The sequence below is a fragment of the Vulpes vulpes genome, chromosome 3 (genome assembly GCF_048418805.1).
Source record: "Vulpes vulpes isolate BD-2025 chromosome 3, VulVul3, whole genome shotgun sequence".
Lineage (NCBI taxonomy): Eukaryota > Metazoa > Chordata > Mammalia > Carnivora > Canidae > Vulpes > Vulpes vulpes.
In genome coordinates this window covers 75,449,751-75,467,760 of record NC_132782.1, presented here as the reverse complement: position 1 = coordinate 75,467,760, position 18,010 = coordinate 75,449,751, and the positions used below count along the sequence as shown (strand labels likewise).

The 18,010-nt window shown below is 37.5% G+C and overlaps 1 protein-coding gene across 3 annotated transcripts in view; it reads right to left on the bottom strand.

The window, feature by feature from the left end:
- Positions 1–18,010, bottom strand: part of TPST1 (tyrosylprotein sulfotransferase 1) — a 137,877-nt gene that overhangs the window by 113,582 nt on the left and 6,285 nt on the right. The window lies entirely within an intron of this gene.

Here is an 18,010-nt window from a genome sequence, read left to right as displayed (position 1 = left end):
GAATTCAAAATGGTAAGAAAGAAGTAATATTGTCATCATTTGCATACATTTCTATTTATAGAAAACCCTAACAGGAATATAAAAAATAGTGACAGGGAATAAAGGGGAAAGGAGAGAAAATGAGTGGGAAATATCAGAGAGGGTGACAGAACATGAGAGACACCTAACTCTGAGAAACGAACAAGGCGTACTGGAAAGGGAGGTGGGCGGGGGGTTGGGGTGACTGGGTGACAGGCACTGAGGAGGGCACTTGGAGGGATGAGCACTGGGTGTTATGCTATATGTTGGCAAATTGAACTCTGATAAAAAAAAGAAAAGAAAACTCTAACAACTCCCTCAAAAAAATATTAGAATCAATAAATAAATTCAGTAAAGTTACAGAATTCAAAATTAAAATATACTGTTGCATTTCTATACACTAACAACAATTAGTAGAAAGAAAAAATAGTCTCGTTTACAACTGTACCAAAAATAATAAATTATCTAAAGAGTAAATTTAACCAAGGAAGTGAAAGAATATGACTATAAGTAAAAACTATAAGACACTGATGATGGAAAAAAAAAAAAAAGACATTGATGAAAGAAACTGAAAACAACACAAACATAAACATACAACTATTCTCATGTACTGGAAAAATTAATATTATTAAAATGTCCACACTACCTAAAGCAATCCACAGATTTAATGCAATCCTTATCAAAATACTAACAGTATACTTCACTGAACTAGAAATCTTAAAATTCATATGGAACCACAAAAGAACCCAAACAGACAAAGCAGCCTTGAGAAAGAAGAACAAAGCTGGATGTATCACAAATCTCAGATCTCAAGACATACTACAAAGCTATACTAATCAAAACAGTCTGGTCTGAACACAAAAACAGACACACAGATCAGACAGAGACAGAGACAGAGAGCCCAGAAATAAAACTGTACTTACATGGTCAATTAATCTATGACAAAGAAGGTAAGAATATGCAATGGGGAAAAGACAGTGTCTTTGAAAAATAGTGTGGGAAAACTGAACAGCTACCTGCAAAAGAATGAAATTGAATCATTTACACCATACACAAAAATAAACTGAAAATGGATTGAAGAACTAAACATGAGACCTGAAACCATAAAACATCTGAAAGAAAACATAAGCACTAATCTCATGGATATCAGCCTTAGCAACATATTTATGGATATGTCTCTGCAGGTAAAGGGAAAAAAAAGCAAAAATAAACTATTGGGAACTACACAAAATAAAAAGCCTTTTCACAGCAAAGGAAACCATCAACAAAACAAAAAGGCAAAGTAGGGAATGGAAGAAGATATTTGCAAACTATATTTCCAATAAAGGGTTAATGCTCAAAATATTATAAAACTTATACAATTCAACACCAAACAGATTAAAAAGTGGGCAGAGGACCTGAATAGACATTTTCCAAAAGTCATACAGATGGCCAACACATAAAAGATGCTCAGCATCACTGATCATCATGGAAATGCAAATTAATACCACAGTGGGATGTTACCTCACACTAGTAAGAATGGCTATTACCAAAAAGACAAGAAACAACAAGTGTCAGTGAAGATGTGAAGAAAAGGAAATTCTCATGCACTATTACTGAGAATGTAAATGGGTGCAACCACTATGGAAAACATTAGAGAGGTTCCTCAAAAAAATTAAAAATAGAATACCATATAATCCAATAATTCCACTACTAGGTATTTTCCAAAGAAAATGAAAACACTAATTCACAAAGATACATGCACCCCTGTTTATTGTCGCATTATTTATAATAGATAAAATATGAAAGCTAAGTGTCTTAGCAACATATAAATGGAAAAGATGTGGTACATATGTTCATATGTATATGTATGTGTGTGCTAGAATAGCACTCATAAAAAAGAATGAGATCTTGCCATTTGCAACATGGATGAACTTAGAGAGTAGTACTTGAAGTGAAATAAATCAGAAGAAAACAAATATTATGTAATTGGACTTACACAAGGAATATAAAAAAAACAAGTGAACAAAAAAACAAACTCATAAATACAAAGAACAAACTTGTGGTTGCCAGAGTGGAGGTGGTTGGAGAGAGAGTCACAACAGGTAAAAGGAACTAAGAAGGCAGAAACTTCCATTTATAAAATAAGTCACAGGGATAAAAAGTACAGCATACTATATAGTCAATAATATTGTAATAACATTGTATGGTAATGGATGGTGACTACACTTATCATTGTAAGCACTGAGTAATTCACAGAGTTGTCCAATCACTATGCTGAGGAAAGAGAGAGAGAGAATTATAGCTCTTACTCTTTTTTTTTTCTTACTCTTAATTATAGAGAACAAACTGATAGTTACCAGAGGGATGATGGGAAGGGGAGGATGGGTTAAATAGATGATGGGGGATTAAGGATAGCCCTTGTCATGAAGAGCACTGGGTGACATGTGGAATTGTTGAATCGCTAGATTATACACCTGGAACTAATATAACACTGTATGTTACCCAGCTGGAATTAAAATAAAAACTTTTTAAAAATCACTATGCTGGGAACCCTGGGTGGCGCAGCGGTTTAGCGCCTGCCTTTGGCCCAGGGCGCAATCCTGGAGACCCGGGATCGAATCCCACGTCGGGCTTCCTGCATGGAGCCTGCTTCTCCCTCTGCCAGTGTCTCTGCCTCTCTGTCTCTCTCTCTGTGACTATCATGAATAAATAAATATTTTTAAAAATAAATAAATAAAAAATAAAAAATCACTATGCTGTACACCTGAAACTAACACAACATTGTATGTCTACTATACTTCAATGATTAAAAATAAAAAGACCACAGGCCTTTGGCATCCTTCCCAGCACACCTCCCATGCAGGCTGCCCCCATTCAGGACCACTCAAGGCACACACAAGGCACCTCCACACCTGCCCCCTACTCATGCTGCTGCCTTCTATGTCATGCCCCTTTCTCTATTTTATATATGCCTGGTTTCCTTTGCTTTTCCTTGCCTGCTCATCCTCAAAATCAATTGTTCCAACTTCTGTAACCTCAAACACGTGGTAACAACATGTTGGTTTGCACACTCATGCACTGTACTGTGGTTAGTTTACCTCACTAGAGTATAAGCTCCTTTAAAGCACAAATTACAATGCATTCATTACTATGCAGTGAGTGTATGAATATCAGATAAAATATAAAGCGGGAAAATACAGATGAATAATAAATACCTAGTGAAATCTTTTCAAATCTCTGTAAAATACCTACAGAGTTATCTGAAACAAAGCAAATGTTTAATAAATGTCAAAAATGAAGCAAGGAATTACAAATAAACAAAAACAAAGTAATCTGGAAGTCCTAAAAAATTTCGCAATTTCAGTCATTATCCCAATAGGATTTCTAAACTGAATTTACAAAATGTATAGCAGGTAGAAAAAATAGTTTTTCCAAGACATAAGGAATAGAGCCACACAAATATTAAAGTATTAAGAAAACTTTTAACTGTGATGATACTAATAGTAATCAGTGGAATAAAATACAAAGCCCTGGGAAAAAAACAGCCTCAACTATGTACACAAGTTTAATGTATCTCAAAAGCAAACATCACAAAACAGTGACAATTGTTTAATTTATAGTATTGGGTTCCCTTATCTGCATTCCTACACTCACCATGCTTCATCTATAGCTACCCTCTACTTATATTCTGATGCCTCTCAACTCTACTTGCAAGCAAGGCTTGAATTCCGAATCTCAAACCTCATCATTCAAAGGCAAAAGCAAACTCAACTCTCTAGATATTCCATGGGCAGGTCAAACTCAAGGAAGAGCAAATGGAACACATCTTTCCCGGTAAATCTCTCTCTTCTATTTCTTCTACTAATAAATGAACCACTTCTTCCCAGATGTCCAGGCTAAAAATCTGGGAGCTTTTATGAAGTTTCTCCCTTAACCTCTGTGGTAACTTGTGAGTTGAGAGTTAACTTGAGAGTCCTGTCAACTCTTCTTGCTTCCTGGCTCTTGAATCTATTCTCCCTTTTCTTCCCCTGCTGGCATGGCTTTCATCTTCACCCTCATACTTTCTCACAAGCATAACTCCATAGCCTAATAACTGGCACTCTCTGACTTTCAATCAGTTCTTTCACTATTCTGTTTCAGAAGTGATCTTTCCAAAATACAAATATATTTATGAAACTGCTTAAAAACTTTTAAGACCTTACTTCTCTCAAAACAAAATCCTCAGTATAACATATAAGGTCCTTCCTGATCTAGCCCTTAGCCTCTTTCATCACTCCCCATCTCCAACACCCCCTACACACATACTCTCACCCAGTGCTGCCTGCATCTCTTACTCATAACTCTCACCCATCCTTTGACATTTTCTTTCTTTCTTTTTTTTAAGACTCTATTTATTTTTTCATGAGAGGCACAGAGAGAGAGAGAGAGGCAGAGACGCAGGCAGAGGGAGAAGCAGGCTCCATGCAGGGAGCCTGACTGGGACTCGATCCCGGGTCCCCAGGATCAAGGCCTGGGCCGAAGGTGGCGCTAAACCACTGAGCCACCTGAGCTGCCCCATCCTTTGACATTTTCAATGAGAACTCTTCTAGGAGGTTTTCCTGAGAGCTTTCTGCCTCATATGACAAGTATTCTTCATGGCACCCTGGTACTCACCCACATTTTACTTCTTATATGGTTAATTTGTCTGTTTCTTCAGTGGACTGTGAAGTTCTTAAAAATACGGACTTACAGTAAGTCAATGGCTTTTTGACTGCCAATAAGTTAAAGTAACTACATTCTGTGAGAGTTAATTAGCTGTAAGTTCTTGGAAGGTACTGATCATATCACCTTTTCAGTTTCCCCCACAGCATGTAACATAAAATGCTATTTGCATATTGAGTACCAATAAATATGCACTGAGTGACTCCACTAAAACTCTCTCTCATATTAAAACCTCAGAGAGGGGGCAGCCCGGTTGGCTCAGAGGTTTAGCACCACCTTCAGCCCAGGGCCTGATCCTGGAGACCCTGGATCAAGTCCCATGTCAGGCTCCCTGCATGAAGCCTGCTTCTCCCTCTGCCTGTGTCTCTGCCCCTCTCTCTCTTTGTGTCTCTCATGAATAAATAAATAAAATAACTTTTAAAAGTAATAATAAATAAAACCTCAGATACCTAACATTTTCCATTTATTTATTCGTTTGTTTGTTTGTTTGTTTGTTTGTTTATGAGAGACACAGAAGGAGAGAGAGGCAGAGACACAGGCAGAGGGAGAAGCAGGCTCCATGCAGGGGCTCCCCCTAACATTTTCCTATGATTAGAATACTGATCTCTCCTTCCAGTTCCAATGTTTTCTTTTTTTAATTTTTATTTTATTTATTTATGATAGTCACACACACAGAGAGAGAGAGAGAGAGGCAGAGACACAGGCAGAGGGAGAAGCAGGCCCCATGCACCGGGAGCCCGACGTGGGACCCGATCCCGGGTCTCCAGGATCGCGCCCTGGGCCAAAGGCAGGCGCCAAACCGCTGCGCCACCCAGGGATCCCCAGTTCCAATGTTAAAATACAGTTTCACTATGTTCAGAAAGACTAATGTTACAAAATTCACTTATTGTTTTTTTTTCCCTTCTGACCCTTATTCCTCTAATCCATTCTCTTTATTGAACAGCTTATTTCATCTACCTCTATTATTTCACACTCTCATTGATGAATGAATCAAATCTTATTTTTGTATAATCCCTTAGAGCTGCTGCAAAAATCAGAACGTAATGTTTCTGCCCTAGAATCACTGAACACAGGAGGAAACTGAAGCTCAGAAAGAAAAACTTATATAAAGTATCTATCAATACTTGGCAAACTGATGATCAAGCTGGAACTCAGGTCTGACTCTGAAGCTGCAACAACTATTCCATGGTGCTGCCCAGACATTAGGCTTGGCAGGAACAAAAAGCCATGTATGCAACAAGTATGGTTCAAATTAAGTGAATATAAGACCATGCAATCATGCTATAAGGCTTTCATTAGCATATAGTTTAAAAAATACCCAGCTTCACAACTATCCTATTATCAACATCTCACATCTAATTAGATGACAGAAAACTCTAAATCCATGTATGTATTGTACTTCATTTGCATAAATGAGCATCACATGCACATTTATACACTTGCTGCTAATCCCTGAAGGCTTCATTTAGATGGGATTAAGAATGGAAAACTAAGTCTGGTCCTAAGAGATAACAGACATATATGGAACCTAGAAATTAGCACGGCAATTAGCTCAATCTTTCCTGTGGTTTTTATCAGTTTAGTTTTAATTTAGCACAGTCACTCTCACATGTAAATAAGTCCCCACTTCTGTCATAAGAAATTATGCCTCTGACACAGTTACTCAGAGCTGGAATTTTGTGATCTCTATAAAAAAACAGTGCATCAAACCTCTGACTAGAAACTATAACAATCTCTACTGGAAAAATGAATTTTGCCTTTATCATTTTATGTTCTTATACATCTTCAAGGATTGTATGTGTATGTACAGCCATATAATACTTAAATTATTTAAATTTTCCAGGATAGACCATTTCCCTGGGTTCAATAATGAATGAATAAAATGTGACCCTAGTAATAATAAAACCTAAAATATGGAACATTCTTGCTATGAAACTTCACTCCTACATTCCAATTAAACAAACACTTATCAAACATATAAGTAACTATGATTCCTCATTTGCCTTCAGAGAACTAACTTAGCACAAGGAGAAAATAAAAAATTATACATATTATATGATATAATTAAGAGGTATATACACAAAAGGTATGAAAAAAAGACATACAGGAATTTAAAGAAAGGATCAGGGCAACCCGGGTGGCTCAGCGGTTTAGTGCCTGCCTTCAGCCCAGGGCATGATCCTGGAGACCTGGGATCGAGTCCTATGTCGGGCTCCCTGCATGGAGCCTGCTTCTTCCTCTGCCTGTGTCTCTGCCTCTCTCTTTCTCTCTCTGTGTGTCTCTTGTGAATAAATAAAATCTGAAGAAAGAAGGAAGAAGGAAGGAAGGAAGGAAGGAAGGAAGGAAGGAAGGAAGGAAGGAAGGAAGGAAGAGAAAGAAAGGATCACATCCATGGGCTCATAAAAGGATAGAGGAAAATGACATCACAGAATAAATCTTAGAAGATAAGTAGGACTCCCATTGTGGGAGTGACGGAGGAAAGAGTGTTTTGAGCAGAGAAAATAAGAAGAAGCCTCAAAGTGGAAGAAGATAGCACATATTCAAAAAATATTAATCAGCTTCACCAGAATGTAGGGGAATAATAGAAAATAAAACTGGAAAAACAGAATTGTATAATCTTGGACTTGTCAGTTACCTAAACAAATCTGCTAAAATGTACCACATAAACCCCTACCACATAAATGCCAAGAAAAGGCTGGAGGAAGCACATCTTGCATGCCAGAATAAGGACCTAAAATAAAAGTCTGATATTCTATAAAAGTAATGAGATACTGGCAACAACAGTCAAAATCAACGTTTTCAAAAATCTAAAAATCAACCAAAGACTTGAGACAATCCAAGAAACTTTTATTCAGGAAAAATAGCTGACTTTCAGTAAACACAGCTTTACAACATTTTAACTTGCCCTATTTCCCTCTCCCCAGCTCTATGGAAGCCTTGGAAACTAACAACCTAATTTGCGAACATGGTAGATGTGAACAACAGCAGTCCAGTAGCCACTTAAGGGGGCAGAAGAGGTTAGGAACTTCCCGCAAAACCACATCTCTGGAAAACTGTCACTATTCAAACTGTCTAGCAGCTCACTGAAAAACCTCCATACTCAGGGCTTATATTCAGGACTCCCAGCCCACATGTGAACCATCCTATTCCCAGGGTTTTTGTTAAAAATTATCAGAGACAGCTGTCCTCAGTGACAAACAGTTAAGGCAAACAAAATTTTCCTTAAAAAACTTAAGAGGAAAAACTGAGGGTACATAGAGAACCTAGAAAAGCTCCTGAGTATCTAGAAGGCATACACATGCCCAGGAAAGACTAGGAAAAGTCCTAATCTATCATCTTTGCCTTGATATTCTACATACCCCAGAAATGAAGGCTAAGGCACAGTGTAAACTGCTACTGCATGAAAGAAGCCACAACACACAGGCCCACACCGATACCTACACCCACACCCATACCCACACTCACATACACACTGAGAAAACCCTTCAGCAAAGGCTGGAAGACTACAGGTTCAATATCTAAGGAAAACTGTCTAATTATTTGCTGACCACTAAGCTAATCAAGTAGACATCAGTGCTTATACAGAACAAACAATATAGAATGTAAAGAATTTATCCCCAAAAGTAATGAAACAAATAACAACAATAAATGTTAGGAAAGAGATGTTTTATTCCCAGAGTAGCTATAATACATTATTAAAAATATCTATTTTTCAACAAATCATTATGAGACACACACACACAAAAAGAGAGTATTATTCATACAATGAGACAAAAAAAATCAGTAAAAACTATCTCTGAGGAAGCTCAGATGTTGGATTTACTAGACAAAGACTTTAAGTCAGATAATGCAAATACGTTCAAGGAACTAAATAGACCACGTCCAAAGAATCCAAAGGCAATTATCAGAATAATTTTTCACCAAACAGAGAATATCAACAGGAATAAAAAATTTTTTAAAGAAGAACCAAGGGGCACCTGGGTGGCATAGTCGGTTAAGCCTCTGACTCTTGGTTTTGGCTCAGGTCATGATCTCAAAGTGGTGAGACTGAGGTTCGTGTCAGGCTCCATGCTAAGCATGGAGTCTGCTTAAGATTTTCTCTCCCTTAAGGCACCTGGGTGGCTCAGTCGGTTAAGTGACAAACTTGATTTTGGCTCATGTCGTGATCTCAGGGTCATTAAGATCAAGCTCTGCATAGGGTTCTGCATTCAGTGGAAAGTCTGCTTCTCTCTCTATCCATCTCTCCCTCTCCCCCTCTCCAGCATGCTCTCCCTCTAAAATAAATATTCCCAGGGCTTTTGTTATTTGTATAACTTTCTCTTTCTCTCCCTCTGCCCTCCCTCTTGCTCGCACTCTCTCTAAATAAATCTTTTTTTAAAAAAATTTAAATACAGAACAGCCAAATGGAAATCTTAGAATTTGAAACTATAATTGAAATGAAAAACTCACTAAAGAGGTTTAACAGTAAAAAAAAAAAAAAAAAGAGGCTCAACAGTAGACTTAAGGTAGAAGAATCACCAAACTTAAACACAGACCAATTTTCCAGTCTAAAGAACAGAAATTTTTTTTTAAATGAAGAAAAATGAACTCAGCCTCAGACTTGTGGATTATCATCAAGCATACCAAAATACATATAACAGTAATCCCAGAAGGAAAAATCAAATTTATATAAGTGGCTGAAATCCTAAATTTAATGGAAAACATAGGGAGTCCTTAATGATAAAATGAAGGCATTAGTAAGTAACCCATATCCACATGAAAAAATAAACAGCACCAAATAAAGATAGCTATACAAATATAAAAGACAATATAAAAGTATTTTGGGGGGCACGTGGGTGGCTTAGTTAGTGGCTTAGTCTGACTCTTTATCTCAGGATTGTGAATTCAAGTCCCACATTGGGATTCACGCTGGAGGTAGAGCCTACTTTAAAAAAAAAAAAAAATAGGGATCCCTGGGTGGCGCAGCGGTTTGGCTCCTGCCTTTGGCCCAGGGCGCGATCCTGGAGACCCAGGATCGAATCCCACGTCGGGCTCCCTGCATGGAGCCTGCTTCTCCCTCTGCCTGTGTCTCTGCCTCTCTCTCTCTCTGTGACTATCATGAATGAATAAATAAAATCTTTAAAAAAAAAAAAGTTCGTTAAGAACACTTTTGCTATCTGGATTAAAATACACTTGCATAAAGCAGTAATTATAAAGCTACAATTGATGGGCTTTTTCTAAAGTAAAATGTGAAATTTGCATGAACACAGGGAAGAAGAAATGAAAAGAATTCTATTAAAGCAATGTTTCCATATTATTATTATTTTTTTTAGAGAGAGCAGGTGGTGAGGGAATGGCAGAGGGAAAGAGATAATACTAAGTAGGATCCATCTTCTGCACAAAGCCCAATGTGGGGTTTGATCTCACAACCCTGAGATCATGACCTGAGCCAAAATCAAGAGTCAGATGCTTAACTGACTGAACCACCCAGGCGCCCCAGCTTTTGCATACTATTATAGCATTAAGTTGGTATCAACCTGAACTACATTAAGATATTAAAATAGTAATCACCAAGAAAATAAAGATTATGATAAAAGAAATAACAAGTAAAATATATACAGGAAAACAATACAAAAGAAGAGAGTAAAAGAGTAACAGAAAAACTAAAAAGATGTAAGACATGTAGAAAACAAACAGCAAAATGGCAAACATAAAACTTAATATATTACTAATTACATTAAATATAAAGAATTCCACACTCCCAAAAAGAGGATTGGCAAAATGGACCACAACAAACAAAATCATGCAATTTTATACCAAGAAAGGAAAATGGTGGCCTGGGTGACTCAGTTGGTTGACATTATACTCTTGGTTCAGGCTAAGGTCATGATCTCATGGGTAGTGGGGTCAAGCCCTGAGTTGGGATCTGCACTCAACCGGGAGTCTGCTTGAAGATTCTCTCCCTCTGTCCCTTGCCCAACTTTCTCTCTTTCTCAAATAAATAAATCTTTTTTTTTTAATAAATTTTTTTTATTTATTTATGATAGTCACACACACACACACACACAGAGAGAGAGAGAGAGAGAGAGAGAGAGAGGCAGAGACACAGGCAGAGGGAGAAGCAGGCTCCATGCACCGGGAGCCTGACATGGGATTTGATCCCGGGTCCTCAGGATCGCGCCCTGGGCCAAAGGCAGGCGCCAAACCGCTGCGCCACCCAGGGATCCCAATAAATAAATCTTAATAAAAAAAAACAAGACCCATCTGTATGCTGCCTTACAAGAGGTTCATTTTAGACCTAAAGACACCTGCAGAGCAAAAATGGGTGGCGAAACATCTATCATGCAAATGGATGTCAAAAGAAAGCCAGAGTAGCAACTTATATTGGACAAACTAGACTTTAAAACAACGACTGTGGGAGCACCTGGGTGGCTCAGCTGTTTAAAGCATCTGCCTTCAGCTCAGTTAATAATCCCAGGGCCCTAGGATCAAGCCCTGAATCAGGGTGCCTGCTTCTCCTTCTCCCTCTGCCTGCCACTCTCCCTGCTTGTACTCTTTCTCTCAATAAACAAATAAACAAATAAAATCTTAAAAAGTAAGTAAATAAACTAAAACAAAGACTGTAAAAAAAGATGAAGAAGGGCATTATATAAAGGGGACAATCCAACAAGAAGATATAACATTTTTAAATATTTATGCATCCAACATGGGAGCACCCAAATACATAAAACAATAACACACATAAAGGAATTCAGTAATAGTAATACAACAATAGTAAGGACCTTTAACAACTCACATCAATGGACAGATCATCTAAACAGAAAATAAAGAAAGAAACAATGGGTTTGAATGACACACTGGACCAGATGGACTTAATAGATTAAGTTCAGAACACTTTATCCTAAAACAGCAAAAACATATTCTTTTTTTAGTGCACATGCGAAATTCCCTGAACAGATCACGTATTAGGCCAGAAAACAGGCCTCAACAAATACAAAAAGATTAAAATCATACTATGCACCTTTTCTAACCACAATGCTATGAAACTAGAAGCCAACCACAAGAAAAAGACTGAAAAGATCACAAACATACAGGTTAAATATGTATACTTGTAATGTAAACATGCTACTAAATCAATGGGTCAACTGGAATCTGAATAAAAAATTGTTTTAAATCACCCAAATATAAGTTTCCTACAAGACATACTTTAGTCAATAACCAATGGGCTAAAAGCAAAACAAGGTAAAAAGGTACACCATGTACCCTAATGAAAAAACTGGAGTATCTATACTAACATATACAAGGCACTTAAAGATAAAAATTGTTACTAGAGACAAAGGGCACTTTATAATTATAAGAACTGAAATCCATCAAGAAGATGTAAAAATTATAAACACATATGCACCTAACAACAGTACTTCCAAACACAAGAGGGAAAAACTGACTTAAAGGAAGAAATAGATAATTCTACAATATTTGGAGAATTCATTACTCTGTTTTTGATACTGGATAAAACAATCAGACAAAAGATTATCAAGGAAAGAGACTTGAACAAACTATAAGCCAAGTAGTCTTAGCAAACATCTATCAAACAGTCCAAGCTTTATATCATTTTCACATGCACATAGAACATTCCCTATGACATGCCATAAACAAATCTCAATAAATGTAAAGGAGTGAAATCATATAAAATATATTCTCCAACCACAAAAGAATAAAATTAGAAAGCATTATCAGTTAAAATATTTGAGAAATTTGCAAATATGTGAAAATTTACAGAACAGTCTCCTAAATAACCAATGAGCCACAAAAGAAATACCAAGATAAGTTAGGAAATACTTTGAGATAAAAACACAAAACTTGGGGCAGCCCGGGTGGCTCAGCAGTTTAGCGCCGCCTTCAGCCCAGGGCATGATCCTGGAGACCCAGGATTGAGTCCCACGTCAGGCTCCCTGCATGGAGCCTGCTTCTCCCTCTGCCTGTGTCTCTGCCTCTCTCTCTCTCTCTCCCTCTGTCTCTGTCTCTGTCTCTGTCTCTCATGAATAAATAAAATCTTTAAAAGAAAAAAAAACTTATGGGATGTAGCAAAAGCAGCAAGAGCTCTGTTGTAAGGAAAATTTATAGTGTAAAAATCTATAAAAAAGAAAATCTCAAATCAACATGTACACCTTAAATTAACACAATGTTATATGTCAATTAAATGTAAATTTAAAAAATAAAATCTTAAATAGTTTAAAACTTTAAAAAAGATCTCAAAACAACCAACTAACTGTTCCCTTAAGAAATCAGAAAAAAAGGGACACTTGGGTGGCTCCGTTGGTTAAGCATCCAACTCTTTTTTTGTTGTTGTTGTTTAGATTTTTTTTTTTAATTCATTCATGAGAGAGACAGAGACAGAGAGGCAGAGACACAGGCAGAGGGAGAAGTAGGCTCCATGCAGGGAGCCTGACGTGGGACTCAATCCCGGGTCTCCAGGATCAGGCTCTGGACTGAAGGCGGCGCTAAACCGCTGAGCCACCCGGGCTGCCTCCAACTCTTGATTATGACTCAGATCATGATCTCAGGGTTCTGAGAAGGAACCCTGCAACTGACTCTGCACTCTATGGGAGCCTGCTTAAGATTCTCTCCCTCTTCCTCTGCCCCTCCCCCTGTCTGCATGCTCTAATAAATAAATAAATCTTAAAAAAACAAACAGAAAAATAATAAACTAACCCAAAGCCAGTTAACAGAAAGAATTAGATTATAGTGACATAAATACAATAGAGAAAAAAAAGAAAGTAAATCAACAAAATAAAAAGTTGGTTCTTTGAAAAGATCAACAGAATAAATAATCATTTAGATAAAACAAGAACGAAAAAGACCCAAATTACTAAATAAGTAATTATTACCTTACATAAATAAAAATTATTGTAAAGAATTATAGGGAATACTACAAACAGCTGTAATCAAATTTTATAACTATTTTTTAAAAGATTTTATTTATTTATTCGTGAGAGACACAGAGAGAAAGAGACACAGGCAGAGGGAGAAGCAGGTTCCATCAGGGAACCTGACGTGGGACTCGATCCCGGGTCCCAGGTTCACACCCTGGTCTGAAGGCAGCGCTAAACCGCTGACCCACCCGGGCTGCCTAAATTTTATAACTAAATGAAGGGGATAAATTTCTAGAAGACACAAAGTTCTAAAATCTATTCACAAAGAAATTCTCTGAATAAAAGCCATAACAAGTAAAGAAAAGTCTAAGATCAAATGGTTTCACTAGTGAATTCTACCAAAACTTAAGAATGAATACCAATCCTTAACAAACTCTCCCAAAATACAGAAGAGATGGAAACATGTCTCCATTTATTCTGTGACACCAGTTTTCCCTGATTCCAAAACCAGAGAAAGACTACAAGAAAACTACAAATATATATTTACTTATATAAATGCAAAAATCCTGAGAAAATGCCAGCAAACCAAATCCAGAAACATACACAAAGGATGATCATACATAAACCATGACCAAGCATGGATTGTCCCAAGCATGTAAGATTGTTTCAACATATGAAAGTCAACTAATGTCATACATCATATTAATAAATGCCAAAAGGCACACAATCATCTAAATAGGCACTGAAAAAAAGACAAAATTCAACATTCTTTCATGATAAACACAAGACTAAGTCAGAAATAGAGAACATCATCAACATGAAAAAGGACATATAAGAAAACCCACAGCTGGGCAGCCCGGGTGGCACAGCGGTTTAGTGCCGCCTTCAGCCCAGGGTATGATCCTGGAGACCTGGGATCGAGTCCCACGTCGGGCTCCCTGCGTGGAGCCTACTTCTCCCTCTGCCTGTGTCTCTGCCTCTCTCTCTCTCTCTCTCTCTCTCTCTCTCTCTCTGTGTGTGTGTGTCTCTCATGAATAAATAAATTTTTTTTTTTTTAAAGAAAAAACCCACAGCTGGGACACCTGGGTGGCTCAGAGGTTAAGCACCTGCCTTTGGCTCAGGGCATGATCCTGGAGTTCCGGAATCAAGTCCCACATCGGGCTCCCTGTGGGGAGCTTGCTTCTCCCTCTGCCTGTGTCTCTGCCTCTCTCTCTGTGTCTCTCATGAATAAATAAATAAAATATTAAAAAAAAGAAAACCCACAGCTAACCTCACACTTAATGATTACCCTGTAAGATCAACAACAAGACTGGATTGGATGTCTGCTCTCACCATTTGTATTTAATATTATACAGTAGGTTCTAGCCAAGGCAAGAAAAATTAAAAGGATCCAGATTGGAAGGGAAAAAATGAGACCACTTCTTTCTCATCAGAGATGACACATCACATGTATCTAAAATCCTAACAACTCATTAAAAAACTACCAGAACTGTTAAATTAGTTAGGGATATTTGCAAGATACAGAACTACTATACAGAATTCAACTATGTTCCTATATACTACAAATAACCATCCAAAAATAGAATTAAGAGGGACACCTGGGTGGCTCAGTGGTTAAGCATCTCCCTTTGGCTCAAGTCGTGATCCTGGGGTCCTTGGGTCCTGGGATCAAGTCCTGCATTGGGCTCCCTGCAGGGAGCCTGCTTTTCCCTCTGCCTATGTCTCTGTCTCTCTCTGTGTGTCTCTCATGAATAAATAAATAAATAAAATCTGGGATGCCTGGGTGGTTCAGTGGTTGAGTGTCTGCCTTCAACCTAGGGTGTGATCCCAATGTCCTGGGATCGAGTTCCACATCACACTCCCCACAGGGAGCCTGCTTCTCCCTCTGCCTATGTCTCTGCCTCTCTCTGTGTGTCTCTCATGAATAAATAAATAAAATGTATAAACAAATAAATAAAATCTTTTAAAAAATAGAATTAAGAAAATAATTCATCAAATGCATCAAAAGAATAAAATATTAAGGGATCCCTGGGTGGCGCAGCAGTTTAGCGCCTGCCTTTGGCCCAGGGCGCAATCCTGGAGACCCGGGATCGAATCCCACATCGGGCTCCTGGTGCATGGAGCCTGCTTCTCCCTCTGCCTGTGTCTCTGCCTCTCTCTCTCTCTCTCTGTGTGACTATCATAAATAAATTAATTAATTAAAAATTTTTTAAAAAAAAGAATAAAATATTAAGAAACAAATTTTGTCAAAAAAAATGCAATTGTTAAACATGTAAAACTAGAAAACATTGAAAGAAATTTAAAATCTAAATAAAAGGGGGCACCTTGGTGGTTCAGCCAGTTAAGCACCTGCCTTTATGATCATGATCTCAGGGTCCTGGGATGGAGCCCCACATCCAGCTCCCTGATCAGTGGGGAGTCGTCTTTTCCTTCCCCCTCTGCCCCTCCCCCTATCCATGTGCTCTCAAATAAATAAATAAAATCTTTAAAAAATATATCTACATAAATGAAAAGATATTTCATGTTAATGGACTAGAATACTAATACTGTTAAGATAGTAATATTCCTCAAATTGATCTACAGGTTCAATGCAATTCCTGCCAAAATTCCAACTGGAAAAAGGTGCCAAGATAATTCAGTGGAGGAAAGGATAGTTTTTTCAACACATGGTGCTGAAATAACTGAACATCTATAAGCAAAACCATGAAGTTAGACCTCTATCTCACACTATATACAAATTCACCAAAAAAGATAGAACACCTAAATGTAAGAGATCAAACTCTAACATTCTTGGAAGAAAATACAAGAGTCTTTATGACCCTGAATCAGGCAATGGTTTCTTAAATATGAACCCTAAAGGGGGCATCTAGCTGACTCAGCTGGTGCAAGATGTCACTCTGGATCTTGGGGTCATGAGTTCAAGCCCTATATTGGGCATGGAGCCTACTTAAAACAACAAAAAAATGAAACCTAAAGCACAGGCAAAAAAAGAAAAAATAAATAAACTGAAGTTCACCAAAATGAAAAACCTTTGTGCTTGAAAGGGACACCATCAAGAAAGTGAAATGACACTCACTGAATGGGATGTTTATATTTACAAATCATATAGCTAAGTACCTAGATTATATAAAGACATCTTACAACATAAAGACAACTTAATTTGAGAATGGGCAAAAGAATACAGACTTCTCTAAATATATACAAATAGCATGAAAATATGCTCAACATCATTATCCATCAAGGAAATGCAATCAAAACCACAAAATATTACTTCATCCCATTAGAATGGCTAGAATCATAGAGTCGGATAATAACAAGAGTTAGTGAGGATGCTGAGTAATTGGAACCTTCATACATTGCAGGCAGAAATATGAAATGGGGCAACCACTTTTGAAAACAATCTGGCAGTTCCTCAAAATGTTAGAGTTCTAGAATTACCATATGACCCAACAATTCATGTCCACACGAAAACTTGTACTCAGAAGTTCATAGCAGCATTATTCATAATACCCAATAGAGGAAACAATCTAAACACCTGTTAACTGATTAATGGATAAATAAAATGCAGTATGTCTATAAAATGGAATATTATTCAGCAATAAAAAGAAACAAAATGCTGGTATATTCTAGAACATGGAAGAACACTGAAAACATTACGCTAAGTGAAAGAACCAAGTAACAAAAGAGAACAATTTGTATTTTTATATTTACATGAAATATTTAGATAAGGCAAATCTACACTGACAGAAAACAGATCAGTAGTTGCCTAGAGATGGAGGGGATGATAAGTGGGACGGCTGGGGGTGACAGGTAAGGAGTATGCAGTTTCTTTGTGGGGTAATGAAACTGTTCTAAAATTGATTGCAGTAATGAACGTACAACTCGATAAAAAATTGTATACCTAAAATGGGCAAATGTATGGTATGTGACATAATTTAACAAAGCTGTTACCAAAAAGAGTAAGCTGGGACCTACCCACTAAATCTTTTGGGCGGACTGCTGACTGAAACAAAAGATTTAAATAGCATCCATGGTCTCCAAACAAAATATCAAAAATGTCTAGGATATAATCAAAAAAAGTCAATCATCATACCAAGAACCAGGAAAATTACTTGAATTTTAAAAAAGACAATTAACATATATAATATCACACATGAATCAAATGTCAGAATTACCTGACAAGGATTTTATTTTTTTTTTTAATTTTTATTTATTTATGATAGTCACAGAGAGAGAGAGAGAGGCAGAGACACAGGCGGAGGGAGAAGCAGGCTCCATGCACCGGGAGCCTGATATGGGATTCGATCCCGGGTCTCCAGGATCGCGCCCTGGGCCAAAGGCAGGCGCCAAACCGCTGCGCCACCCAGGGATCCCCCTGACAAGGATTTTAAAGTAGCCATCATGCTTTAATGAGCAGTGATATACTATTAAAACAAACAAAAAAGTTTACCAAAGAA